Source organism: Canis aureus, chromosome 14, assembly GCF_053574225.1.
Source record: "Canis aureus isolate CA01 chromosome 14, VMU_Caureus_v.1.0, whole genome shotgun sequence".
In the NCBI taxonomy this organism is placed as follows: Eukaryota; Metazoa; Chordata; class Mammalia; order Carnivora; family Canidae; genus Canis; species Canis aureus.
In genome coordinates, this window is record NC_135624.1 from 29,888,668 (window position 1) to 29,916,642 (window position 27,975).

The following is a 27,975-nucleotide window of genomic DNA, read 5'->3' on the forward strand; positions in this document are numbered from 1 at the left end:
ATATAATAGGGAGGACTCTGAAAACACACAGGCATTGGATTAAGACAGGCCATAGCTCAAACTCCAGCTCGGCTGAGTACTAGCCATACGACCTTCAGTAAGTATCTTAACCTCTCTAAGCTCCAGTATCTTCCCCTGTAAAGCAAGGATAATAATACTGCTTCCCAGGACCTGCGGGAAGATGAAATCAGATTACAAAGGAGCATTCAGACAATGCCTTGCAGAAGGAGAAACCCTTGAAATAGATTACCAGTTCTTCCTTTATCCCAAGGACTGGTTTCAAATAAACAGCATGTTTTAAAGTACAACCAAGATTTAAGCAGTATTACTGATAGTACTAATGAGCAAGGGATATGTTGTCCTACTCTAGCAGTTAGCAAGGGACGGGTTTTCTATTCATCTACATCTTGCCCTCTAAATTCATTCATCTATTCAAGTGTATTTATTGAGCACCCACTCAGTACTGTACCAGTATACCAGAGCAGGGAGGGTCACAGAGATGAATGTTTCTGAGGACTCTGACCCAAAAGTGGGTGGCAAATGTGTGGAAAATAAACCACACCACAGGCAGAAGAAAGCAGAGTTATTATAGAGGAATAAGAACCACACATAGAAAGTTTGATTCCATCAGTAGTCCCCTCCCGTCCCCCCAACACACATATAATATACCATCACGGACTGGAAGCTTCACAAAGATTAGGACTTTGTGTTCTACATTTTGTGCATGCTAGCACTAAACACATTACCTGATACTCAAGTAGGTATTCAAAAAAAAAAAAAAAGTAGACTGTGGACTAAGTGAATTGATAACTAGCCTAATCCATTTTGGCTAGAAGGCACACCACTGTTATCTGGAACAGAGTGTGAGAGTAGGGTATGTCAGTGGCAACAACCAGATGCAGAGGGCCATCAACCGCCTTCATGAACCGGAGGAGGGGTACCCAAGACACAAACCTAGGCTGTAGGTACAGGTCTGGGATCACGTATGTGGAGATGGGAACTGAAGTGAAGGGAGGTAAGTATCCAGAAATGAAAGGAAATGCCAAGAGCTAGCAGAGGAGCCAGAAGAGAACACAGCTTCAGGGGCATTTCCCCATCACTAGTGAGTTGAGGTGTAGATGAAGAGAGAAGGCTCATCAACCACTGGTCAGGAAATGCCAGTGTGAAAGGCCGCCCTGGAGGAGCCAGGCTTGGTGGAAAATGTTATCTTCAGGCAACCACACACTCCTACGGAGCCTTCACCCACCCTAGCCCTTCCTCAGCTATTTGTGTGGACGTCGTGGTTTTCCTTTCTGACCCTTCTCATTGACATTTTGGAAGAAAAGGGGAAGAAGGCCAGGATGTCACAGAGGGACTGGGGTTGGCAGAGAATGACAGCCTTGACCCTTGGTGGTCTCCAGGGAGGCAACATGAGGCCATAGGAAGCCCATAGACTGTTCAGCCTCCTACTTCCTAGTGACATCAGCAACTCTGTAATTTGTCTGTGCCTCTGCTTCCACATCTATCAAATGCACACTCACACAAACACACACACATTTTACAGTGTTCTCTAGACAATGCAAAAAAATTATGACTATGAAAACCTCTCACATCATGTCTGGCACACAACAGGTACCCAGTAAATGGGAGCTTCCTTTCCTTTGGGCAAGCCTTGTAACTGCTCTGGGTCTTCATGCTTTTAGAAGGCAGAGAGAATTAAACAAAGTGCTACCTATCTCACATGGTCATTATTAGGACCTACTGGGTGTTTTATAATGCATCTCTCCTGCCGATGTGCTTTTTCCAGTCCTTGTTCTCCTGTTGGAGGACCCAGCAAAAGAGTTGAGATGCTACGACTGCCACGTACATGAGAGGTTTTTTAAAATAAGTGCATGAAAATAAAATAAAATAAAATAAAATAAAATAAAATAAAATAAAATAAGTGCATGTATGATATAAGGATGGGAAGACAAGTGGATAAATCAAGAAGCCTAACTTAATTCCTACAGATACAGAATCTTTCATATTCAGGCTGCTTCAACTTCTGAGTGGTCTCCTGAGAAACAGGGGTCAGAGAAATCATCTCAGGGGCCTGAGGACAATGAAAAGACTTTCTCCTTGTTTTTGTATACCCAGAAACTGGCCATTCTTCATCAAGTCTTGTTTAGAAATGGTTGTGCTGCCTGAGAAAATTGGGTTCAACTTGCCATGTAGAATTTTGTTAATGGAGTTGTATAAACATAGCTCTTTATTAATCTAAATTACTGGCCTTCAGGGTGAGTTTATTTTATTTGCACACATGATCTTCAGTCCCTGGGAACCCTGAAGGACAAGTGTGTTTCAGTGAGAAGAAGCCTTTTGTGAACCACTTAGAAATGGCCCCTCGGGAGGTGCTACATAAACAAAATGTAATGAATCGCTCCCCTTGTCAAAAACGAACAATCCAAAATGTGCCCCTGAATGGAACCAACTGGTCCTCTTGTCAAACACTCTGTACTTTGATGTCCATTTCATTGGTCAGGAAAAAGAAGAAAATAACAGTCCTTTTTAATGATATTATTTTCAGCATAAAAAGAGACAGAATAAACTCTCAGCTACCAAGCCACCAGCACCCTTCCTGGGGCTTTGTGGAGGGGACACTTTGCATATATGCTTTAGACTTTCCTAAGACTTGGATAATACAACTGAAACATTCTTTACCAGTGCTGCAAAACAATTTAAAACAACAATATTCCTAAAGTGGCCAGTGAGTGCAGTGAAAGTAACAACAGTACTTACATTTACAACTCTCTTACCAGGTACTGTCCATTCATACTTTATAGCATATAGCACAGTATTAAGTGATATAATCCATATAACATCCCTACAAGGTAGGTGCTATTATTCTCCCCACTTTACAAGTGAGAAAACAGAGGCAGAAAGAGATTTGGTGACTCACCCAAAACCACACACATGCTGTAGAAGCAAGTCTTCAGACACAAGGAATTCTAGGGCTAAGGATAATTCCTGCTCCATTGTGCGCTAGCCTTTGAGTCCAGATTCTGTCATTAACTAACTCCCCATGTGACCTGAGGCCAGTTACAGAGAGACCTCAATTTTCCTAACTCTAATACAATAAGTTTTCATGGAATGGTTTCGGCATCAGTTGGATTTCTCTGGTTGCCAGCAGTTGAAACCCACTCTAACTAAATGAAGTTAAAGAAAAAAGAGGAAGAAAAATAAGGAAGAATCCATTGACAAGATATTTAATCAGCACAAGGAATGGACAGAAGGCTAGAGGCTGGAGAGCCAGACTTGGAAATAGAACATGCATCAGGACGGGAATCGGCCTGGCATCTGGGGTCCGGTTGAAAAGACTACCGAAGTATCTCACACAGGGTACCACTACAAAAGTAAATAAGCCCCCAAAATTTGTTCCATTCTATGTCATCCTTTAAGATTTAAAGACCCAGGGGAAAGTGCATTGGCCTTGCCAGAGGAAGGGAGAGCACCTGATGTCAAATTCTGCCAATATTGTACCATTCACTCACGGAGTTGGATCTCCAAAGAGAATCTGAGTCTTGTTAAGAAGGTACAGAGTTCTTTATGAATCCACTGCTACATCAAAGGTCACTTTCAGAAGAATGAATAAATTAAATAAGATGTACATGAAGTTTGAATTGGGCCCAATTCACAGTCAAAGGGTCATAAATGTTGGAGATTGTTGTAGGAAGTGGTAGTGGCAGCTAGTATCCTGCTGCTTTTTCCACTGCTGTTGTAGTTCTTCACCTAGAAATTGCTAGGGTTCTTTGAAGTAGCCAACTAGGTCATGGGATTTGTATCACCATGTCACTGATGGTCTGTCAATGCCACTTCTAGTTTAATGCGGTGTTTCTGCTTCTCATAGACACTGACGGCACTAAATTAAGACACTGATGATACTATTCCTCCGCAAGGAATAGTATGGAGAATGAACAAGAAGGTAACCCATTAGGGTGGTTTTTGCAATGTTTCAGGTAAGAGATAATATATGTCTGAACCAGGTCAAAGAGAACAGGAATGAAGAAGACAAAACACACTTGAAAGACATTTTAAAGATTGAATTGGCAGCACTCAAAGACCCAGCAAATGAAAGGGAAATGTTAAGAATGACTGAAGTTTCTGGTACAGATGATTGGGTAGATGGAAAAGACATTTACTGTGGAAATTAAAGAGCAGTTAGCAGCTTTCAAGAGAAGATAACCCGGTTTTGGACATACTTAATTTGAAGTCCTTGTGTATATTTCCAAAGAGACATCTAGAAATTAGCTAAATACAAAAATCTAAATCCTGGCATGGAGTTTGAGAATGGTATTTGGCAACAATCTACAGCAGGATTAATTTAAGTTATACGTTTGCTTAATGGAGGAAAACTTTCTGTGTTGAGAATGAGTGTGGAGGGGGTGGTTTGCAGAGAGATCAGGGAGTGGAGGTAGACCCCTGAGGTACAGGGGAAGTTGGAGAGAAATCCATAAGGAAATGAAAAGGAAGAAAACAAGGAGAGGAGTTACTGAAGTCCAAGACTTGGAAAAGGTCTGTTAGCAGTGATATCTAAACTTCAGAATTCAAGAATACAAGGAAAGAAATGCAGGTAGAAGGCTGCTTCCACCAGGGCCCTTGAGGGAGGGCAGAGCAACTACAAAATCCACTATAGCTGATGGATCTAAATAAGTAAGATTGACCATAGCAAGTTTAGGGTGGATAGAGTGTGCAGCCAGTCCACACAGCCTTGCGGACCATGATGTGCCTGGACTTTATACCAAAGGCAGAGGAGTTTCAAGGAAGAGGATGATACAATTAGAATGAGCTCTGAACAAGCTGCAGGGTGGAGATTCCTAGAAGGTCAAGAGTAGATGCAGTAAAACCAATTAGGAAACTTTTGCAAAAATGCTGGAGTGATAAAAGAGGGTGGTGAGGGACACCTGGGTGGCTCAGCGATTGAGTATCTGCCTTCGGCTCAGGTCATGATCCCGGGGTCCAGAATCGAGTCCCACATCAGGCCCCTTGCAGGGAGTCTGCTTCTCCCTCTGCCTATATCTCTGCCTCTCTCTGTGTGTCTCTCATGAATAAATGAATAAAATCTTTAAAAAAAAAAAAAAAAAAAAAGCAGGTGGTGGTCCAAAGCATGAGCTCAAGAGTCCAACTGCCTGGATTTGATCCTTAGCTATGTCACTTACACACTGTGGGCAAAACATTGAACTTCTTGCTGCCTCAGTTTCCACATCTGAAGACAGGTTCATAAATACTTGCTACCTCCAAAGATGTTCTCAGGAGCAATTAAGTGCAATCATACGTATAAAGCACCTCAAACAGCATCTGGTACATAGCAAGGACTCAAAACAATTTCCCACTATCGTAGCAATGCAACGTGAGAAATCACAGTGAGCAGAACTATGGCAGAGAAAACAGAGAAATGTGGATGAATATAGAAGACCTTTTGGTGGCAAGAACCACAGAACTTTCACATCAGCTAAATTCATTGTATTTGTCTTATTTGTCAGAAAGTAGTAGAAAAGATGTCAAAATCATAATTGATGAGCATAGTATTTTGTAAAGAGAGTAGTTTTCTGAAAATTGCTGCAAATTCAGATTTTGTATAATGAACGTGGAAGTGAAAGTCCAGATAAATAAACAGACAATGTAGAAGTTTGCATTTCTTGGGATGGATGGGAGAAGCAAACTGTAACCTTATCTGCAAATAGGCCCATTGTGTGTGAGGCATTACCAATTGTTATGCCTGGCTTTTTGGAGAGATTTCCCACAACAACTGCTAAAGAGAGCAGTGATGAAACAGAAAGCTTGCAATGGCAACAGCAATATCTCATTCTTTCCTTGACACTGAAGCCCAAGAATCTGGGGTATTTTATTAGGGAGGATAAAAAAATATATGTGAAGGCAGAAAGCAGCACAGTCCCTAGCTCATGGAGGCTGCATAAATAATTGTTTTCTTTCATTATATCTAATGACAATAGTTATTTCTTTGTTGGTCTACTAACATTACAAGCCACTCAAGTACACACCAGGACGCTGAGAGCTTCATTAGCTATATATGTTCAGAATATGCCACTTTGCTTGAGAAGACAATAGTCCATCTTTTGCTATATTCATTTTCATGGCAACCTGCTGGATTAATGATAAAATTTATGTTGGCAGCGCATTTTTTTAGAACTTTTTTTTTAAAAAAAAACATATAGTCATTGACATCATAAGACAAATGGAAGCATTAAAAACATGCTAAAAGTCCCTGCCCAAAGCTTTCTCACCCCCCTCCCATAACCCTGTGACCCATTCTTACATAGACGGTAGACTGTTTGGATCAAAAGGAAGAAAGAAATAGGATAGGAGAAATAGAAGAAATGAACCACCAAGCAAGCTGGCTATACCCCAAATGCTGTGCTCTGTGCTCTCACACACATTTAATGTGAAACTCTCCACTGTCTGTGCTGCAGGAATTGTGATCCCATTTGATAGGAAAATAGTCTATGGCTCACGGAGATAAAGAATCAAGGTATCAGAGCCAGTGAATGGCAAAGTGGGGTCCAAATTTAGGCCAATCTGACACCAAATCTCTCTCCCTTCCCACCACACGGCTGTTCCTATGGGACCCGTAAGCATGTGGAAAACATTTTTTCGTTAAGAGAAAGGAAGCAAAGAGCTTACTTTTAAACATTTAAATTCAATTAAAGAAAAATAGAGGTTTGACTTCCTAGCAACCGTAGAATCAAAAACTCCTTGTGTAAGAAGTCTCTGCCACAGTGAAACTGAGAAACCATCTAGAAAGCACCAATGTTCCTCTGGTCATCAACCATGTGTTTGTTCAGACAACTGCAGGTGTACACGACGCTGACTGGCTCTGCTGCTATTTTGCAGAGTCCTGGGAGCAGAAGACAACACAACCTCAACGAGGAAAAGAAATACAGCAGTCATAACTCAAGTGAGGAAGAGTGACACAGTGAGGACATTTAGACCAGGAAAGCAGGTAGGAAATGGAAATTGACTAGCAACACGTGCGTGCATGCACACGCGTGTGCACACACACACACAACACAGTGGTTCAGAGTTTAGTAATACTTTTTTATACTTTTACCAAAAAATTACTTTATGACCGTTCATTGTTTATGTGCTTCTCTTTCTTTTTTTTGAACTCCTTGAGTTTAGTATGCTGTTAATCCTTGGACCTTAGGATCTTGCACAGTGACTGGTACATGGCAGATATTTAATATATGTTTTCCAATGGAATGGATGAATAGACAAAAGAGTGAAGAATATAAAGATACTAGACTAAACAAAGGAATGATAATGAAAGCTGGTGTTTACAAACATATTTGCATAAGTAGTATTTCTACAAATAGTAGGTATTTTAAAGTTAAGATTGTTATCAAAATCATATCACCCTTCCTGCCCTGTTAGAAAGAATTCGGTCTAGATTTGGCAGAAGCAGCCATGCAAATAGTGGTAGTGAATGGGTTTCAGAGGGTCAGGAATTTGGTGAAGGGGACTCCTCAAATACAAAGGAAAACAAGAGGCCAAAGTATTACTTTTTTTTAAGGATTTTATTTATTTATTCATGAGAAACACACAGAGAGAGAAGCAGAGACACAAGCAGAGGGAGAAGCAGGCTCCCTGCGGGGAAGCTGATGTGAGACTCGATCCCAGGACCCTGGGATCACGACCTGATGCTCAACCACTGAGCCACCCAGGTGCCCCCCAAAGTATTACTTAAATACATTGCTAATGTTCAAACATCAAGAAGACCAAGCATAAATCTTATACTGGACACTAGTTGGCCACCTCTTCACCATCCACCACTCTCTTTGCTAATGGTCTGACTTCTACCGGCTCTTCCAGTGCAGAGCTCCTAAGTGTGGCTATGCCACTCAGCCAGGTCCACCCCATAGCCAGAAAGCTGACTCAGGGCAGTTCTATCACCTTAGCAAATTCAGAACAAATCTCAAGCTTTACACCAAGAAATCTCAGGGCAAGAAGTTTCACATCTGCTGGATGAGGTAAAAGGACGTGCTACTCCAGGAGCTGCCGGTATGCATCTTAGGAATAAAGAAAGAAACAGACTTAGTGTGAAGTCAGGAAGGAAGATGGGAAAAGAATCAAGTCTTTAGTGAGAGCATTCTCTGAGGCTGAAGCTTTGTCTCTGCACTTTCCAGCCAATTGTTCTCCTGTTATGTACAATGTAACGCTTCCTAACTGATACCATCATCGCTTATCAAACAAAATCACATCTGGAGCACTAGGTGGGAGAGTGGTTCTGAGGAATCAACTTCAACTAGTGATCACACTTGCCTTTGGGGGTCAGTAGACACATGACACAGCACAGTAGTCAACACCATAAACCACCATGAAGGTCAAGTGGAAGTAAAGAGATAGGCATGAGCAACTATAGGGACTCTCTGCTCATTTTTTTAAAAAGAATTTATTTATTTATTTATTCATGAGAGACACACAGAGAGAGGCAGAGACATAGGCAGAGGGAGAAGCAGGTTCCCTGCATGGAGCCTGATGTGGGACTGGATCCCAGGACCTGGGAATCACACTCTGAGCCAAAGGCAGACACTCAACCACTGAGCCATCCGGGTGTCCCAAAAATAAAATCTTAATAAAAAAAAGATCTCACGTCCTGCTCTCCTCCACCCATAGGTTCCAAAAACTGCACCTGGCCTGTGGCTCAGAGAGCTTCATCCTGCGCTCCCCTCTCCAGCCACAGATCTCCCTGTGTGAGGCACCTGCCAGCCCCCTGCAGCTGTCTGGGGGACAATGTCACCATCACATACAGCTCTGCCGGGGCCAGAGCACCCATGGGCCAGGGCTCCCTGCTCTCTTACAGCCAAGGTATGCTGGACAGGGATGTCTCTGGAACTAGTAGAACAGGGAGCAGAAGCCCCAGGGAGGAGGGGAAGATCCCACCAGCTCTAGTGGTACAGCCCTTCTTGGTGCCTCTGCAGATTGGCTAATGTGCTGGCCAGATGAGTTCCAGGGCCTGAACCACCACTGTGCGCCCTTGGCCCAGCACTGCGACAACCCTGATGCCTGTGGCGATGGTTCTGACAAGGCAGGTTGCAGCTCAGACCCCTTCCCTGACCTGACCCCAGCCCCTGTCCCCGCGTCACCCTGCAACCATACCTTGGAAGACTTTTACGGGGTCTTCTCTTCCCCCCACTACTCACCCCTGGCCTCAGTCTCCCACCCCCGTCCTGCCTCTGGCTGCTGGAGCCCCATGACGGTGGGTGCCTGGCGGTGCGCTTCGCGGCCCTGGACCTGGCCTACGGAGATGCAGCACATGAGGATGATTGCATGGGGCCTCCCGGGCCCCCTCGGTGCTGCACAGCCTCATCCACTCCAGCAATGGCAAGGCTGCCCTCCTAGGAGTCCCTCTAGTTGCTCATGTCTATCTCTTTACTTCCACTTGACCTTCATGATGGTTTATGGTATTGACTACTGTGCTGTGTCATGTGTCTACTGACATGTGTCTCTGGCCAGGCCATCGTGGCTTGCCGCATGGTTGCCTGGAGGCTTCACCACCACCTACCACGTGCGAGGCTACTACCTGCCCTGGGATGGACCTTGCGGCCTGGGCACCAGCCTAGGGGCCAGAGAGGGCCTGGAGGAGCGCTGCTGCTGAGGGCAGTGCTGCGACAGCTCGTGGGGCTGTGCTGACAGCTCGATCGAGGAATACTGTCTCAGCTGCCCGCCCGGACACAGGTGGTGTGGACACAGCTGCTGTGGGTGGCGTCTTTGATGTCTCCAACGCAGACCACCTGGGCTTCTCAGAGGTGGAGCTAGTACAGATGGTGGTCGATGGTGTGAAGCTGCTCGTCGAGATGGAGCAGTGGCTGGAGCAGGGCCAGGCCATCGATGACCTCGTGCCTGCCCAGAGTGAGGCCCCAGCCCGCATCTGCTGCCACCACCAGCCCTGCTGCTTCCTAACTTATTGCCTGAGCAGTGCCCGCCATGCACTCCTCTTATGGTCGCCACTTGGCGAACCCCCTGCCAGCTGCTAGCACCCCTGGGGCCACGGCCTGCTACCCGCCCGCCGACTGCTGCAACTACCAGACTTTCTGCACCAACGTTGCCGATGAGAGACGTTGCCAGCACTGCCAGCATGGCAAATTCCAATGCCGGGTCGAGAAGTGTGTATACAAGATGTGGGTGTGTGATGGGCAGCCAGACCGTTCCGACGGCAGGCATGAGTGGACTGCTCCTATGCCCTGCCCCACAAGGTCATGACGGCCGCTGCCATCGGCAGCCTGGTGCGCGGCCTGCTGATGGTCATCGCCACTGAGCTACCCAGGAGCCCCTCATTTTGTTCTTGTGCATCTTTGAAGAATCTGGCGGGACCAAACACAGGCACTCCTATAACTGACTTTAGGGTTCACTGGACACACTAATTGTGCTCTCATAGAGAGGCATCTCTAGAGGATTCCCTTACTCCTCAGCTCTTTCCTAATCATGACCCTGTTGCTCAAACAGGCAATGCAACTGGGCATCCATCTCCCTGATCGCAGCTGCACCAAAAGCTACTGTGACAGAATGGACTGAAAATGTGGAATTTAGGAATTGGGAAACGAGAAAAGCTCTTAAGTGGCTATCATTTAAAAAAGAAAAAGAAAATCCCAGAGTGTACCAGGGGCTGGGGGTAGGAAAAGATTGAAGAACAGCTGTCAGCTGGAAATTGGATATAGAGCAATCTAATCAGGATGGATTTTGCAAAAAGCTCAGCTGGTTTACAAGGGGTGGGACTTTCCAAGCCCACATCACCCAAGTTCAGGAATATGTCACCTTCTGGATGGGAACCAAGGCTGCCAGCCTCAACCACTTCATTCAGTAAGCTTTGACATGGATCTGACTATTTAGGGAGTTTCTCTGGCAGCCCAGCCCCCAAAGTAGATGCTAAGCCCCTTGCTAGGAAAGTATAGGGTGATGCAATGAATTCCAACAGGATGGGGCAGGAACAAGAAAGAAACACACACACACACACACACACACACACACACACAATCTTTTCTAAGTCAGCACAGCAACTGCAGGATTTAAAATGAAATTCCGATCCATGGGACGATGGCCAAGCCAGGAGACACCATAATTACAGGAGATAAGACTTGGAATAGGATAAATTAGAAACATTGCCCCAAAACAGATTCCAGAGGAAATAGAGATGACACACACAGTGAAATTTCTGTGATCAAGAGAATACATGAGGATAAAAGAATGTATATATTTGTAAGAGTTATATTCACATAAATTTAAATGTACATAACTATGTAAGTATGAATGCATATACTCAGTAGTTCTCTTTAATTCAACAAACCCACAACTAACTGTGTGCTAGGCACTGAGTTAGACCCTAGAAATAGAACAGAGTTTCTCAACCTCAGCACCACTGACATTTGGGACTGGATAATTCTTTCTCGTGGGGAGAGGAGTTGGTGTGAGGACCATCCTGTGCCTTATAGGATTTTTAGCAGCATATCTGACCTCTACCCACCTAATGCAGTAGCAATCCCCCCACTCCAGTTGAGACAACCAAAACTGTCTACAGAAATGCTAAATGTCTCCCCTGAGTGAGGTACACAAAATCCTCCCCAGCTGAAAACCTCTGGAATAGAGCAGTAATTAAGACAGAATCATCACACAGTTCAACACATGTGCTCCAGGGTTAAACGATCTGTATTTGGATCCTGACTCTACAACTTATTGGCTGTGTAACACTGGGAACGTGATTTAATATATTTCTAACTTCAGAATCCCCATCCAGATAATAAAAATAACTCTGCAATTGTTATGAGGATTAATGAGAAGATCTATGTAAAATATTTGACACAGTGCCTGGCCCAGATCAAGAATACAAATCTTTCTCCAAAGAGCTCACAATGTAATGCAAAGCAATGAGAGCAAGTATACAATTAATTTTTATAGATTTCCCCTGAGTCATATTCAATATTTCTCTCATATTGCCAAAGTCTCATTCCACCTCCAATTCATTTATATGATTTCTGTTGCCGCCATGAATTAGACTAGAAACTTTGTACCAAGCCTCCTCTTCCATCCTTTCCCAAGCATCCTCCATCTTGCTGACAAAGTTTGTTTCCTGAAGATCAACTCTGAAAATCATTTTCCTTACGTCACTGACTCCACATGGCTCTGTCTGGCATCCAAAGTCTTCCACGATTTCGATTCACCATGGGTTTCCCAGCCCACCTGTTCCTCAAGAATTAGTGCAACTCAAACTTCCTTCTGAACTTTTTCGAGATCCTCCCACATAGAAGTTCTGTCTTCCTCTGCCACAGACTCCCTTGTGCTTCCATGCACCTATAAATGAACTCCTAACAAGCTGCCTCACTTAAGAGTTCTTCATGTCGATTGACACGTCTCCTGTGTTAATATGAGAGCTCCTGAGAACTGAAACCAATCTTTCTCCATCATGTCTGTATCCTCAATGCCCTCAATTCTGTATCTGCCACTGTAGAGCTATTATATATTACACAAAACAGTAAATAAACGACACAAGGAAAAACAGAATCCAGACAAGAACTGGCCAGAATTGACACTAGTTGGCCAGCCAATGGTTCTTGGCCCAGTTGATCAGAATCTCTAGAACAAGACCCCAGACATCAATATTTTTTTAATTCTTCAGATTATTTCAAATGCAGGAAACTAGGATTAGACTACTGTGGAACATATGAGAATAGTTTCCCCCTCTGGGATGGGTAAGTTTCATTTTGGGGGCCAAGTCCAATTAATCAATAGTAGCTGCCTGGAGCAATGCCTTGAGAGGGGTTTTTCAGGTTCCCCAGACACTCGGAAGTATGGTTATTGATTAGCAATGTCTGCAACAGCAAGTAAACAGGGAGCTACAACAATCACATGGCTAACTGACCTTTCCATGATCCATGCACTAGGAGGAGGAAGTGGGTGGATCTAATGACATTTAAGTATCGTTTAAATATGTGTGTGTTATATATATGTGTGTATGCATATATGTATATGTATATAAATATACACATAGATGTAGATATATCTGTTTTATATACTAATAACTACCATTTTTAGCCATATGCTAAAAAATGAATTAAACACTGGTGTTGCTACCATACAACACTGATGTGGCTCTCGCCTCATAGTGTGGACAATCTAGGAGAAGGCAGGTATTTATAAAATAATCACACAAGTAGATAAAAAAAAAAAAGTGAGAAAGAGAGACGCCTGGGTGGCACAGGTGGTTAAGTGTCTGCCTTTGGCCCAGATCATGAACCCAGGGTCCTGGGATTGAGCCCTGCACTGGGCTCCCTGCTTAGCAGGAGCCTGCTTCTCCCTCTCCCTCTGCTCATGCTCTCTCTCTCTCCCCCAAATAAATAATACCTTTAAATAAAATAAAAAATAAAAGTGAAAAAGAAAACTAAGGAATGATCTACAGATCTCCAGAAGGGGATACTGAATTAGTCTGGAGGGGAAGAAAAGCCACCCCAAGAAAGTACTATTTGATCTGAGATCTGAGGGATGAGAAGAATTTAGTGAGGAGGAGAGAGGAAGAGTTTTTCAGACCAGAGGCCAAGCACGAGAGGAGGCCTTGAACTGAGGCTCCCATATGTAAAGCTGTGTGGTCATGGCAAGTTGCTTCAACTCTATCCAGATCACCTATACGTGGGGGACTAGCAAATCACAGTACACAGGATTGTTCCAAGGTCGAGGCCAGCTACTACACGTGACATATGTGATGCTGCATGTGGAACCATGAAGCAGGGAGGAGCTGTTCTTCTATAAAAAGTGTGAATACTTCAGAGTCAGAGAGACTTGGGACCAGGTTTTGGCTCTGGCATTTACTAGCTGTGTGGCTTGGTCAAATAATTTCACCTCTCAGCCTCAGTTTCCACATCTATAAGCTCAAGGTAGTAATTAACTGGATTGAGAAAGACCACAGTGGTTAAGAAGAGCCTGTGCTCTGGAGTCGGACTGCCCACAATCAAATGCTGGCTCCAGGCCTTTCTAGCTGTGTGGACTGAGCAAATTAACCTCCCTGTGCCTCAGTTTATTCCTTTGCTTCATCTGTAAAATGAGGATAATTATCGGGTCATTTGTGAAGAGATTAAATGAGACAAGGTAAGTAAAAGTTTTAACACAGAGCCTCTCACATAGAATGTACTTGGCAAATCTGACTCTCTTGGTAAATTGACTTAGTGGAATTTGCTCCACACTATGATTCAATTGGAACATTTATCTCCTCATGGGGAGTTAATTCTGATCACTGCCAAATGAAAGCTACAAATGGCCTTGAGTTTTAAGGACATTTGAGCTGAGAGACCCACAGCAGAGCTAGTGTGGTGCTGACACGGATGACGCCGTGGGTTAACATGGGAAGTGGCTCCTTGATCCCGGATGCAGCACGGCAAGTTTTAAGTTTTATATCCCACAAAGCCAGGCACCTCACAGCGCCTAAACACCATAGGTGTGAAGCCAGCCTACCTTCCCAGTGGCCAGCATGAAGTCACAGAAGTTCCTGGAATCATGTCCTCATTTATAAAAACAGAACGTGGCAGGAAAAGCTGGAGGAGATGTGGCTTGAGATTTTCCAAGTCTGCAAGACCTCAGCACAGCTCAGAGCAGAAAGAAAAGTAAGACGTTCAGAATATTTCCAACCAGCAAGAAATGTGCTCTTTGGCACTCAATAAAGATGTACCTATTGAATTTCTGAATAAATGAGGAAGATGAAGAAACAGAGTGATATTGTGCTGGCCCTTTATGTAGATTTTCTTACTGGATCCTCAAAGCCATACCCCAGATAGTGACTATTAGCCTCACTCAGCAGATGAGAAAACTAAGTTTCACAAATTATATGGCAGAATGACTTCAAGGCTTTGCTTCAACAAACAAGATCACCATTTCTCACTACAAACTTCATGGATATTAGCAGATGTTAACCAATAAAGGGATAAATACAGGGTCAAATCTCAATGCTGTCAATGGCCACTTAAATAACCTTAGACAAGTTTCTTCTCAGAATCTCTAATATTAAAGTGGACACTACAAATCTGCAAATAGGGCTGTGATATACTGGAGGACCTCAGAGCCCATTCTTCACAGAGGACCTCGCAGGACTAGGATTCAGGGGCACACATACTGGGCAATTCCACACCAAATTATACTACTTTTCTGGTTGATATATAAATTAAAGTATGGGGGATTCCTGGGTGGCTCGGCGGTTTAGAGCCTGCCTTCAGCCCAGGGCGTGATCCTGGGGACCCGGGATCGAGACCCACATCAGGCTCCCTGCATGGAGCCTGCTTCTCCCTCTACCTGTGTCTCTGCCTCTGTGTGTGTGTGTGTGTGTGTGTGTGTGTGTCTCATGAATAAATAAATAAAATCTTTTTTAAAAATTAATTAATTAATTAAAGTATGAATGAAGGCAGGAATTAAATGATGTCTGACAATAAATCCCAGGTATCAGATCTGGAATATGAGTATGACCAACATATGAGTTTGCTAGGGCTGCCAGAACAAATTGCCAGAGAGTCAGTGGCTTAAACAACAGAAATTAATTTTCTCACAGTTCTAGAAACTAGAAGGCCAATATCAAGGTGTCAGCAGAGTTCATTTCTTCCAGGCCTCTCTCTTTGGCTTGCAAATGGCCATCTTCTTGCTGCGTCCTCACATGGCCCTTCCCTCTGCGCCATTTTGGTGTCATTTTCTTATGAGGGTGTCATTTTCTTATGAGGACATCAATTATACTGGATTAGGGCCCCCATACTTATGACTGCATTTAACCTTTAGTTACCTGGATTAGGGCCCCCACGCTTTGACCACATTTAACTTTAGTTACCTCCATAAAGATATACCTATGTATATCTGCATATACAGGCACACTAGGGGGTTAGGGCTTCAACATATGAGCATGGATTGGACTGAATCCATGAGCCACAAGTCCATGAACTGAGCCTATTCTCTCAGGCAGGAGAGGTAGCCTGGGAGATATCTGGCATCAGTCCATAAATGGCTGGGCAGAGAAAACAGCCTGAGCACAGAAGTAACAGTGGAGGCTCCATCTGGCAGGAAAGGACATGCATCAGAGGGTAGGCTGCTCTGTCCGTGTACGCAACCAGCAATAGTGAGAAGGCAGCAAGATACATGGAGGGAGGGAAAAGGGATTGCATTCTAATAGGACTTGTTAAAACTCGAAGAGAACATTTCCCTGAAAAAACAGGTAGAAATTAGAGGCAGTGATATTTTCTGCCTGAGGTCCATTCTCCAAAAGTAACATTTTTTTCTTTAAGAGAGAAGAGAGAGAGCAGGGGTAGGGTTATAGGGAGAGAATCTTTCAAGCAGACTCCAGACTGAGTACAGAGCCCAACATGGGGCTCTATCCCACAACCCATGAGATCATGACCTGTGCTGAAACCAAGAGACAGGTGCTTTACCACCAGAATCGCCCAGGCACCCCCAAAAGTAGCACTTTTTAAAATTAAAAGACATTCAAGCAAGTGGTGTGAGTAAATAGACTATGAGACACACACACACACACACACACACTCACACACACACACACACACACACAAAGACTATGAGACACAAGGGAAAGTAGTAAAAGGGCAGCATTTTTTTGTGACTTTTCAACATCCCCAGCTCTACTCAAGCTCCTCTCCCTGGGATGTTGAATGGGGTTTAGCTTCAGAGAAGACGGGGTCTCAGGGAAGAGGGAGTTTGGAGGGGTCGAAAGTAAAGTCTTAGAAAGGGATTGGGGAGGTAGACATAATATTGAGATGTCGTACTTTATCAGTGACAATGCTTTTGGCTGCAAGTAAAATAGGGGGAAAATCCATGTGGCCTGAACATTAAGGGAACGCTTGGAAGAGGGATGTTAACAGGGTTGATTAATTCTGTGGATCCTTCATGAAGGATTGAGCTTACTCCAACCTCCCATGCTGCTATGCTCAGTGTGTTCTCAGGCTCATGCCCATTATGATCCCCAAAACGGAGGCTGCAGTTCCAGTCATCATAAGTAGGCACATCAACATCCAGAAGCAGCAGCACCATACCCAAAGTTCCTTTCTCAAAATGAAGAAAACCTTTTCCAAGAGGCCCTGTGCCATTATTCACTCATGTCTCATTAGACAAAATGAGTTACAAGCTCATACCTACACCAATCACTGTGAAGTGGACTGGTTCCGTGATCACTGGCTTAGGCCAGTGAGGAGTCAGTCACTCCCTGAGTCTGGGGCTGGTGTTGAGGCCAGTCTCCCTTGATGGCCATACATGGTACACACCTAAGGAAAATCAGAGTTCTGTTAGCAAGGAAGAGAGGGTAATGGCCATTGGGTAATGGTGGCCAACAATGTCTGCTAAAGACTAGAGCAGAGCTGAACTTCAATGATAGGAACGGGAGATAAAGCAGGAATCAAAGCCCCAGGAATCAGGAGCAAAGAAAAATTTGCATTATGGTGGATAAATGGGTAGATAAATGGGGTATCAGCTCATAATGAGTTATGTGAGGGGAATGTGTAGGCCACAATGTGCAGACATACTCGCCATGTGTTGAAGGAGAGAGGAGTGGCAGAAGGGATCCAGGCTGCTTGTGCAAGAGAAAAATCAGTCAGCTGCCACCTGAGCTATTACCTAGAAGCACAGGCTAAACTCTACTCTACTCCCCTAACCCCCAAAGCAGCAAGCACCAGGTTGACAGATTCCAAGACTGAGCATTCTTGAGGTGAATTCAGAGAATGCTTCACATTCCACACTCACGTCCAGTGTCCACCATAGCTACTTCCTGGGCTAATGACACTGGGCAAGTTACCTTTGAGCCTTAATTTCTTCATCTGAAAAATACAAGTGATAAAGATCTCTCTCTCTCTTCAAAGCTTTGTAAGATTTACAGGAGATCATGCAAGGGCTAGGCACTGTCAATTTTATTAACAGCTATACTTACCTAATGGTTATATTAACAGTCATTCATACTCTAGAAAACTCTCTAATGACCTCTGACTAAGCAAAGTATCTGACTCATCATACAAAATAGAAGACACCACCCCCCAAATCCAACCAGTCAAGAATTCAATTAAAGAAACCATATCAGATTCATTTCTAATAAAAAATGGGGATCCTTGACTTTGGTGGTCTTGGACTCCAAGAACAGACAGCTCCTTTCTACCACTCATTCAAGCTTTCTTACCATTCCAATTAATTCTTTCCAGAAACAGAGTTCGTCTCTACACCACTCCAGGCTGAAGCAGTAATAACCACCCAGCATGTCAGCTCTTGGGTTAGAAATTACGGTTTCTCATTTCTGCTCCACAGAAACACCATCCAGAAATATGATCACAATATTCCAAAGGGAATGCACAGTCATTTTTTTCATCTCTCAGGCACGTGTGATACTATCTCCCAGTTTATGCACACCACAAATCCAGCTTTTAAAATAGACTTTGCTTATGGAGCTCCTCTGATCGCACATGGACTGAGTAGCCAGAGCAAAGAGTCATTATTTGAGCTCTACTCCTCACTTGCTATGCAACCCTCCCCAAGTTACTTCCCTTCTCTGGGACTCACTTTCTTCCCCCAAGAAATGAGAGTTAGGTGATTACTCATACTCCTTCAGTAGCCTCCACTTGGTAAGAACCTACACTTTGCCAGCAATTTTTAGCTCCTATTCTTCCTACAAACTGAGAGACCTGAGTCTCTGCAGGATGAAGTCTGGGTTTGAACCCCAGTCTGTGTGACAGTATATGGCCCCCTAAAAGATTACTCTCTGGAAACATCTGCTCTTGGCGTGCTTATCATTTTTTTGGAATTTTTTAAATAAATCACTTATTCTTAATCCCTGCTAAACCTGGATTGTGACATCCAGGCCAGTTACAGGTTTTGGAATCTAGGGTTCAGTTCCCTTAGCTCCTAACAAAGGACCAGGATGGGGGCTTCGGGGTGTCAACAAAACCTGAAACAACCGGAATCCTGCAGCTCTCCTGGCACCCCATTTTTGGGGCAGGCAACAGCTTTCCAGCTAGGTGTGTCCCCTCCCCACCCAGTCATTAAAGGCAACCCAAGCCCCTCTGAGAACCGTGAGTAAGAGGGGCAAGGCCCCTCCCCAGGCCCACCTCCTTTCAATGGCTTCACAAAGACTCTCAAACACAGACCATTACAGAGGATTAGGCCTCAGAGTTCAGGGGACCCCTGAGGCTCGGTCACCTCCTGCAAAGCCTTCCTTTTTGGCCTTTCCCAAGCTTGGTGGGCCAGTGCCTTCTCCCCTCCTGGCCTGATCATCTACAACAAAGAGTTTGATGAAGGAGGGAGGGTTTGGGGGGATGATATTTAAAGAGAGGAAAATGCTCATTCTCAATGCAGACAAAAGATGAGATTAAATAGTCCAGAGGAGGGCCCTTCCAAGTTGCTGGGGGGTGGGAGGGGTGGGGGGCTCTGTGAAATTAATATACTTCCCTAGGCCTGCTGAGAAAGCTGCTTCCCTTCTAAATCCATATGTATGAGGATGTCAGCCCAGAAACCTGGTTTAAGATATGCTTAATGTCAGAAAGACAAAGGGCTGCAGGCAAGAACTGATCTAAAACTTTTGTCTTTCTCAAGTTACCCGTGGGGCTTCCCTTGGGGCTCAGGTACTTAGCAAAGACACCAATTTCACCTTTCTTAACAACCTGGGGAATGAGAGCAAAGCTCTGGGAATCTGGATTCTAACTTTATGAGTTGCCACTAGAACAGAGACTCCTCTGCATGGTAGCTGGGTGGCCTTCAGCACGTTACCTGACCTCAGAGCCTTGTATCTCTCCTACCCAACTGTTGGAAGGAATAAGTATGAGATAAGGTATGGAACGGAATTCATTGGTAACGAGGGTGCTTGTTTCCTCCTTCTCTGCCTTTCTTCCCTTTGCTTCCTCCCTGTCTTCGTTCCTTATTTCCTTCCTCTCGTTCCCTGTCTTTTTCTTATTTCCTTCCTTTCTTCTTGTTTTCAATAGAACACACACTTCAGTACCTGCTGTGGGCAGGTGATCTTGCCAAGAGCTTAGGTTGCCAAGGAAAATACTATTCCCCTCTGCTTTCTTGTCCAATGAGGAGACAATTTCAGTTGTGCGATAAAATGCTATGCTATGCGTAGGATGAAATTACGCACAGGATAGGGATCCATAGATATTAAGTGCCTTTACCCTAAGTTTTCAGGTGATGCCTCTGGGGCTCTCCTAAGCAGTCCGCGAGTCTACAATTCATCGTTCTCACTAAAACGACCCCTGAATGCCATCAGGGCAGAGTCGGGACCAGGACTTGTGTCTGGCAACTCCTGATCCAGGCTCTTTCAACACATGCTTGATGACAGAAAATTAGGAGGTCACAAGCCATGATTTAAGAAGATATCATTTGGGATGCCTGGATGGCTCAGTGGTTGAGTGTCTTCCTTTGGCTCAGAGCATGATCCTGGATCCCGGGATCGAGTCCCACAATGAGCTCCCTGCATGGAGCCTGCTTCTCCCTCTGCCTATGTCTCTGACTCTCTCTGTGTGTCTCTCATGAATAAATAAATAAATCTAAAAAAAAAATATGTCATTTAACTCATGTTCAAACAGGAACTATCCTCCTTTTTGTTTTTATTTTTCTGTCTCAAAAGAAAAACAAAAGAGGTAACGATTTTTTTTAAAGTAAGATCATCTTGGTGATAACGCAAGTCTATAGAGCTACAAGATTCAGCTTTCAAAAATAGCTGCATAGAGACATAGACCCAGAGAAGAAAGGTCACGGGGGGGGGGGGGGGGGCGGGTAGTTCACCTTTACCCATCCTTTTTGAAACCAAACCACACAGCACCCTGAGTGGGCTGCTCAAATTGCAGCTGAAACTGTAGGCTGAGACAAATGCTGAAAAAAAAAAAAAAAAACACCCTCAAGCCCAGCTGACCTTTGTAGTGGTGCTGATGATGTCTAGAAGGGCTGTATGGAAAGAGTGGAGAGTATGACGTCAAGAAGGGGCCTCTGCCACTGCCAACCAGGACCTTGCCAAGAGGCACGTTTCCTTACACACGCGATGCTGTGAAGATCCCAGATGCCAGCATGACAGAAAGGGTTTCAAAAACGTACAGCTGGGGCAGCCCCAGTGGCCCAGCGTTTTAGCACCGCCTTCAGCCCAGGGTGTGATCCTGGAGACCCAGGATCGAGTCCCACATCGGGCTCCCTGCATGGAGCCTGCTTCTCCCTCTGCCTCTGCCTCTCTCTTTCTGTGTGTCTGTCATGAATAAATAAATAAAATCTTAAAAAAAAACAACATACAGCTGTGTTGTCTAATATGGTAGCCACTAGCCACTACCAAACATTACACTGATTACAATTAAATAAAATATAAAATTCAGTTCTTGGGACTCCTGGGTGGCGCAGTCAGTTGAGCATCTGACTCTTGGTTTCAACTCAGGTCCTGATCTCAGGGTCATGCAATTGTGCCCCATGTCAGTCTCCCCACTTAGCGTGGAGTCCACTCAAAGCTCTCTCTGCCCCTCATCCGCTCTCTCCTTCTCTCTCTCTAAAAAAAAAAATAATAATAATAATAAATCTTTTTAAAATTTTAAATAAATAAATAAAATTCAGGGTTTTTTTTAAGATTTTATTTATTTATTCATGAGAGACACAGAAAAGAGAGAGAGGCAGAGAAACAGGCAGAAGGAGAAGCAGGCTCCACACAGGGAGCCCGATGTGGGACTCGAACCCAGGACTCCAAAATCATGCCCTGGGCCAAGGGCAGGCACTAAACTGCTGAGCCACCCAGGGATCCCTAAAATTCATTCATTAGTTACATTGGCCACATTTCAACGGCTCAGTATTAAAATGTACCTAGTTCCTACACATTAAACAAGGCTGAAATAGAACATGTCATCATTGCAGAAAGTTCCACTGGAGAGCACTAATGTGGAAGAGTACATACCGCACAGCTCATAACAGATACCCTTGGTGGGAACACCGGTGTTAGGAGTCGTTTTAATGTTTACTTTGCAAATTTGCATATTGTTTGGTAATTTTGCCATGACCATGTATCTTATTTATAACTTTATTTTTTTAAAAAAGATTTATTTATTCATTTATTTATTATAGAAATAGAGAGGGGGGGTGGGCAAAGACAGGCAGAGGGAGAAGCAGGCTCCATGCCGGGAGCCCGACGCAGGACTCGATCCCAGGACTCCAGGATCACGCCCTGGACCAAAGGCAGGCGCTAAACCGCTGAGCCACCCAGGGATCCCCTTATTTATAACTTTAAAACTAAAAAACAGCAAGGAAGTGATTACCACTAAATGCAGGATAATGGTTACTTTGGGTTGGGAGTGGAAAGGATGATCTGGAAGGGATTCAGGGAAGACTAGGACACTAGTAATGGAATGTTTGGACACAGATACTCAGCAAAAGAAATTGATTTTCCATTCCCAATAACCATAAGTTTAGATGAAGATTTATGTATGTCCAACTCTAAAATTACTTATAATAAATGTGTTCTGTACATTTTTTCAAATGTGTGTTTTACCCTGCAATATGTATTTTAATTAAATGTTTTTAAACTGAAAAATAAATGGCATGGCTGTCCTTCTCTATAAGGAGGTGCCATCCTTAGCATTAATAAATGATCTCAAGCTTGGGAAATGAGGAACAGACTTCAGCCCTCATCTTCACCTTTTTTCTTTCAAGCTGCCCTGAATAATGGCAGCCCTGTCCACATTTGCTCATCACATCCTCCTTGCCTAGCTCCCGCCAGGGGTGCCTGTGAGAAAGCAGCAGACGGCAGAGGTAATTGTCAGGGGGCAATTTACACCTGTAAATTTTTTAACATGGATATGCTTTGATACATCTATTTTAATCAGTTTTTTACCTTGAAATAAATAATTGTAGATAGATTTAGCTAGGAAGATGTTAATCATAATGACTTTCATAATAGCCAGAAAAAATAATTGGAAACAACTTAAGTGTCCAAACTTATAAATGGGTTAAATTCTGATATATCCAGACAGCTAAATACTGAATAGCTATTCAAAATAATATTATAAAAGAATATTTGATGTGGAAATCTATTCATGCTATATTATTAAGAGGAAAACTGTGTCCTACTCTGAGGTGCTGTCTGTCTGGGTGCTTCTCTACCCACAGGAACTCGGGCCCCATTTATAAACGGTCTTCACCTGCAGAGCCCTGTGCCGTGTCACAGACTAAGATTTTGTGTCCACCTGGCCCCTCAGCCTCCCAGTCACTCAGCAGCCCCCTCGCTGCACGAGAGCCAGCCCGCCTGCCAGGGTGGCCCTGGGCGCTGTTGGCCACCGTCATCCTGGTGGGAGCGGGACCGGGCCACAGGAATACTCACTTTGGGGTGTGTCGCTAGACATTCCCCTGGGATGTCCCCTGCTGTGAAGTGATTGGTACTGGCTGGCAGTTTTCTGGGTCCTGGGTTCCTTGATGGCTAAGGGCCCAACTTCTAGTACAAATGAATAAAAGTTTTTGTATAGTCAAAAAAAAAACCCTTTACACACAGCAGAAAACATGCTTACGCAGTAGACAGAAAAGCACATGCAGTATAATCCTTTTTTTGTCAAAATAATTTATATTAAAAACCACCTTTCAGGGTGCCTAGGTGACTCAATCGGTTAAGTGTCTGACTTGAACTCAGGTCATGATCTCAGGGTTCTGGGATTGGGCCCTGCATCAGACTCCCTGCTGAGGGGTGGGGGGGTAGGGAGTCTGCTTCTCCTCTCCTTCTATCATTCTCCCTTGCTTGTGCTCTCTGGCTCTATCTAGCTCTCTGTTAAATAAATAAATAAATAAATAAATAAATAAATAAATAAATAAATAAAAGCTTTTTAAAAAAATAAAAATAAACTTTGTTGATACACATAGATCATCCCCCACTCTAGGAGGAGGAGCTTAATTGCCCACTCCTTGACCATGAGCTGGGCTTAGTGATTTACTTCCAGAGAACAGCGTAGAGAGAGATTTAGTTAACTTACAGGGGAGAATCTTTCAATCAAGACTAAATCATGTGGATTGCATGTACCCCTGAAAGGATGCGATGAGAAGGGCACTTGGGCTCTGTGGTATTCTTTCCCAAAACCTATAACCCCAATCTAATCATGAGAAAAACATCAAACAAATCCAAAATGAGAGACATTCGTCAAAATACCTGACTCTCACTCCTCAAATCTGTCATGGTCATGAAAAACAAAGATGGAGAAAGCTGTTACAGACCAAAGGAAACAAAGGAGACATGACGACTGTGTGTAACGTGTCCTGGGTTAAACCCTGAGGCAGAGAAAGGACATCAGTGGGAAAACTGTTGAAATCTAAATAAAGTCTTGAGTTAGTTAAGAGTATGGTACTATTTTAATTTCTTAGTTTGACAAATGCACCATGATTACGCAAGATACTAACCTTAGAGGAAGTTGGGTGAAGTGTATATGGAAATGTTCCATATTATCTTTGCAACTTTTCTGTAAATCCAAACTTATTCCAAAACTAAAAGTCTTTTTAAACTACTTTTGCAGCTGTTTCTGGATAGTATGCTTCTGTGTACTCTTAAAATTTCATTCTCTAAATTCTCTAGAGTCAATATGCATTGGTTTTTTGGGTTTTTTGTTTTGTTTTGTTTTTAAGATTTTATTTATCCATTCATGAGACACACAGATAGAGAGAGAGGTAGAGACACAGGCAAAGGGAGAAGCAGACTCCATGCAAGAAGCCCGACGTGGGACTCAGTTCTGGGTCTCCAAGATCAGGCCCCAGGCCAAAGGCGGCGCTAAACCACTGAGCCACCCAGGCTGCCCTGCCTTGTTTTTTAAATCAGATAAGCAGTTCATGACATAATCAGAAGTTAACTTGGAACCTCTTCTCTCCCACATTTCAACATCCTATGTGGGTGCCAGCAGGAATCTATAGGATAACTATAAAAGCAAGTCAGTTCAGGCGTCTGATGAACTGAATGGTTGGCTGCAGATGACCTCAACTATGCCAATCAGAGCCTTTCCCAGATATCTGACAACCCCAGAGACCTGAGACACAAACCCTCAAGTGCTCTCCAGTGATGTGAAGTGGGGTTCCAGCGCTGTGTTACTTTACCAGGTGCAAGAGCCAGACTAAGGAGAGGATGAGGCCAGAATGCAGAGAGAGCAAACACAGAAGGAGAGCAAATCCTGGGTGGCATTCCACTTATCCTTGGCCTGAATACATGCTGCCCTCCCCTCAGTAACATAAGTCATCCCCAAACTCCCCTTTGGGCCCAAAGTCGCTGGAAATTGGGCTTCCATCTCTTATAATCCAAGAAGGAGACTCCCCTACCTGATTCAAGTCCCTGGGAAGCCTCCAGAGGCACATCTGCCTGGCCTTTAACTGGATGACTCTCAAAGTGGATCAGGTTAGGTTAGCAATCAATAACAAGTTGAACTGAACTGAACTAAGTTGAATTGGATTGAACTAAATTTAAAAGTCACCTATGAGTTCAACACAGGAGGTATTACGTGGACATCTTTTGCTCTTCTTACCCACCAACAACATAGACTAGACTTCTCTGTTACCTTCAGGGCAGGAGACATAACACCTCTCAGTTACTACATGATCCTCGGTGCCTTCCACAGGACACTCATGTACAGGTGCAAACCAGTGAATGAGTATATTTTTTCTTCTCTATCCATAGCTTGCTAGAAATACATTGTACTCAATTGTATAGGATATAAAAAATATCGTGTCTTCCTGTGGCTTAATGAACTATGACTGAAGCTAACATACTTTACTGTTATTCTCTATCAGCTGCATACAAAGCAAATAAGGTATGCTTCCTGCAACTACTCCCCAGCTGAAGAATATTAAAGTTTCAAATGACTTTGTTAACAGAAATTGACGACACAGTGGCCATTAGACATTTTATTTTGTTTTGTTTTTATTGGAGTTCGGTTTGCCAACATATTGTGTAACACCCAGTGTTCATCCCATCAAGCGCCCCCTCAGTGCCTGTCACCGAGTCACCCCATCCCCCTGCCCACCTCCTCTTCCACTACCCTTTGTTCATCTCCCAGAGTTAGGAGTCCCTCATGGTTTGTCTTCCTCTCTAATTTTTCCAACTCAGTTCCCCTCCTTTCCCTTATAATCCTATTCACTACTTCTTATATTCCCCATATGAGTGAAACCATATGACCACTAGGCATTTTAAGTAACTGCCGCCACCTCAGTGTAGATGTGTGCCATTAGGCAAAATCAAAAATCCGCTGGACTCATTAGACTAAGAAATCCAGTAGGAGAGAGAAATAAAGAAACAAAACACAAGGAGAGTGAGTGAATGGATGTCACAAAGACTCGATCCAAGACAGAGGAGGCAAACATTATTCTTAAGGGAAGAGCTCAAGGGAAATTTTTAGGAAAGATCCATTCGGAAAAGGGCCGAACCCATGTTTGTGCACTCCATCGACTACATTACATTCCTTGAGTTCCATATGACTCCTACCATCCTCAGTAGTGTCTATTCATCACCTACTATGTGCCAAGTACAGTTTTCTCATGCAAACCTCTTACCAAGACTACGAGGTAGAATTATTACTATCTCCATGTTACAGATGAAGAAACAGAGGGAGTGAAGATTAAATAATTTGCCAATGGTCAGATTGGCAGGGGTGAACCCAGGAACTATAATATACTGACTCTCAATCATAAAACTTAGAGAACTTTAAAAACTCTGCAGCAACTGACTATTCTCCAATTGATATCCCCACAAAACAGTAAGTTCCTAGAGGGAAAAAAAAAAAAAAGTTCCTAGAGGTCAGGGGCTGTGTTTGATCATTTTTCCAACACCTAGTGTCTCACACAGAGTTTGTGCTCAATGAATGGGTGAGAGATAAGAGCTGCTCAGCTCTCTTAATTTTCTTAAGTTTTCATTTATAAGAAAGGTATACAGCATGTAATGAGCTTAGAACTCAGAGTTTTAAAATATTGACTGTTCATTTCCATATCTTCAGGTCTAAGCACTGCATCTACAAGCTATTTGATATGTTCTCAAAAGAAAGGTACTGAATAAAGAGTTTTCTTCAGAAGTGTCCATGTCCAAAATCATAGCAGGACTTCAGTTGATACATAAAACCCGGAGTGAAAGACACAGATGGAGATGTGTCTGCCTAATTGAGCCACGTGTGGTTAGCCCAACTAACCCCCAAACCAATCCTTCAGATTTCTTCCTAAGAAAAAAAAGTTGGTGTGCTACTAATAATCACATTTACCTTTCTTTCCCTCAAGCTACAATGAGATTAGGCTTTGAATCATTACTTCTTAATTTACTATATATTGCTCACCTATTTAGGAATAAAACAAGATTTGAGATGTCAGAATAATTGAAATATAAATAAAAGCCATTTAAAACAAAATCAGAGGAGACTGGAGATTATATTTAAAACAAACAAAAAAGGCATATAATACTGTGGGTCTTTCTGTCCAAACCTAAAAATAAACATGATGTGGTCCTTCTTTAGATCTTCTTTGGTGCCTGCATGTCTCTTGTGGTTCTTAAAACCTTAACCTCATGGCTAAGGTATAGCAGGTGAGCTTCTCTGATCTCTTCTGTAACATCACAAGGCCTGCACGGGGGAGACTGTGTCTTGCTTGCCCCTGCATGCCCCAACGGGTAGCACTCAACTTTGTGCCCAAGAGGGACCCAAGAACTGGAGAGCTGATAAGCTCTTCTTGGAGATTTTCCACATTCCTGGAATGTAGCATAGTGTCTGAAGGGCAGTAGGCACTCGCTCAACTTCTCATTGGGTCACCTGATTGAACTGAACCTAATTGCCAAAATGTCGGTGTGTGTACTTTGGACTCCACGCCACTCCATTTTTTCAAACGATGGCAAGAAAGCTGAGCACAGTTTTCTAAACATCCCACAACCCCAGTGGTGGAGCTGAAGCCAGGCAATGTTATCCATAAAACACTCACTACACCCATGAAAAGTAGATACCACTTTCTCCCTTTTTTATCAAGAGACAAAAGCAGAAG

General features: G+C 43.6%; 1 long non-coding RNA gene and 1 pseudogene across 2 annotated transcripts in view; one reads left to right on the top strand and one right to left on the bottom strand.

Annotated features, from left to right (window-relative positions):
• The window catches only part of LOC144283322 (uncharacterized), a 220,526-nt gene that overhangs the window by 93,142 nt on the left and 99,409 nt on the right, over window positions 1-27,975 (bottom strand). The gene's annotated exons all lie outside the window — the stretch shown is intronic.
• Window positions 3,287-10,397, top strand: LOC144283797 (low-density lipoprotein receptor-related protein 10-like; annotated as a pseudogene).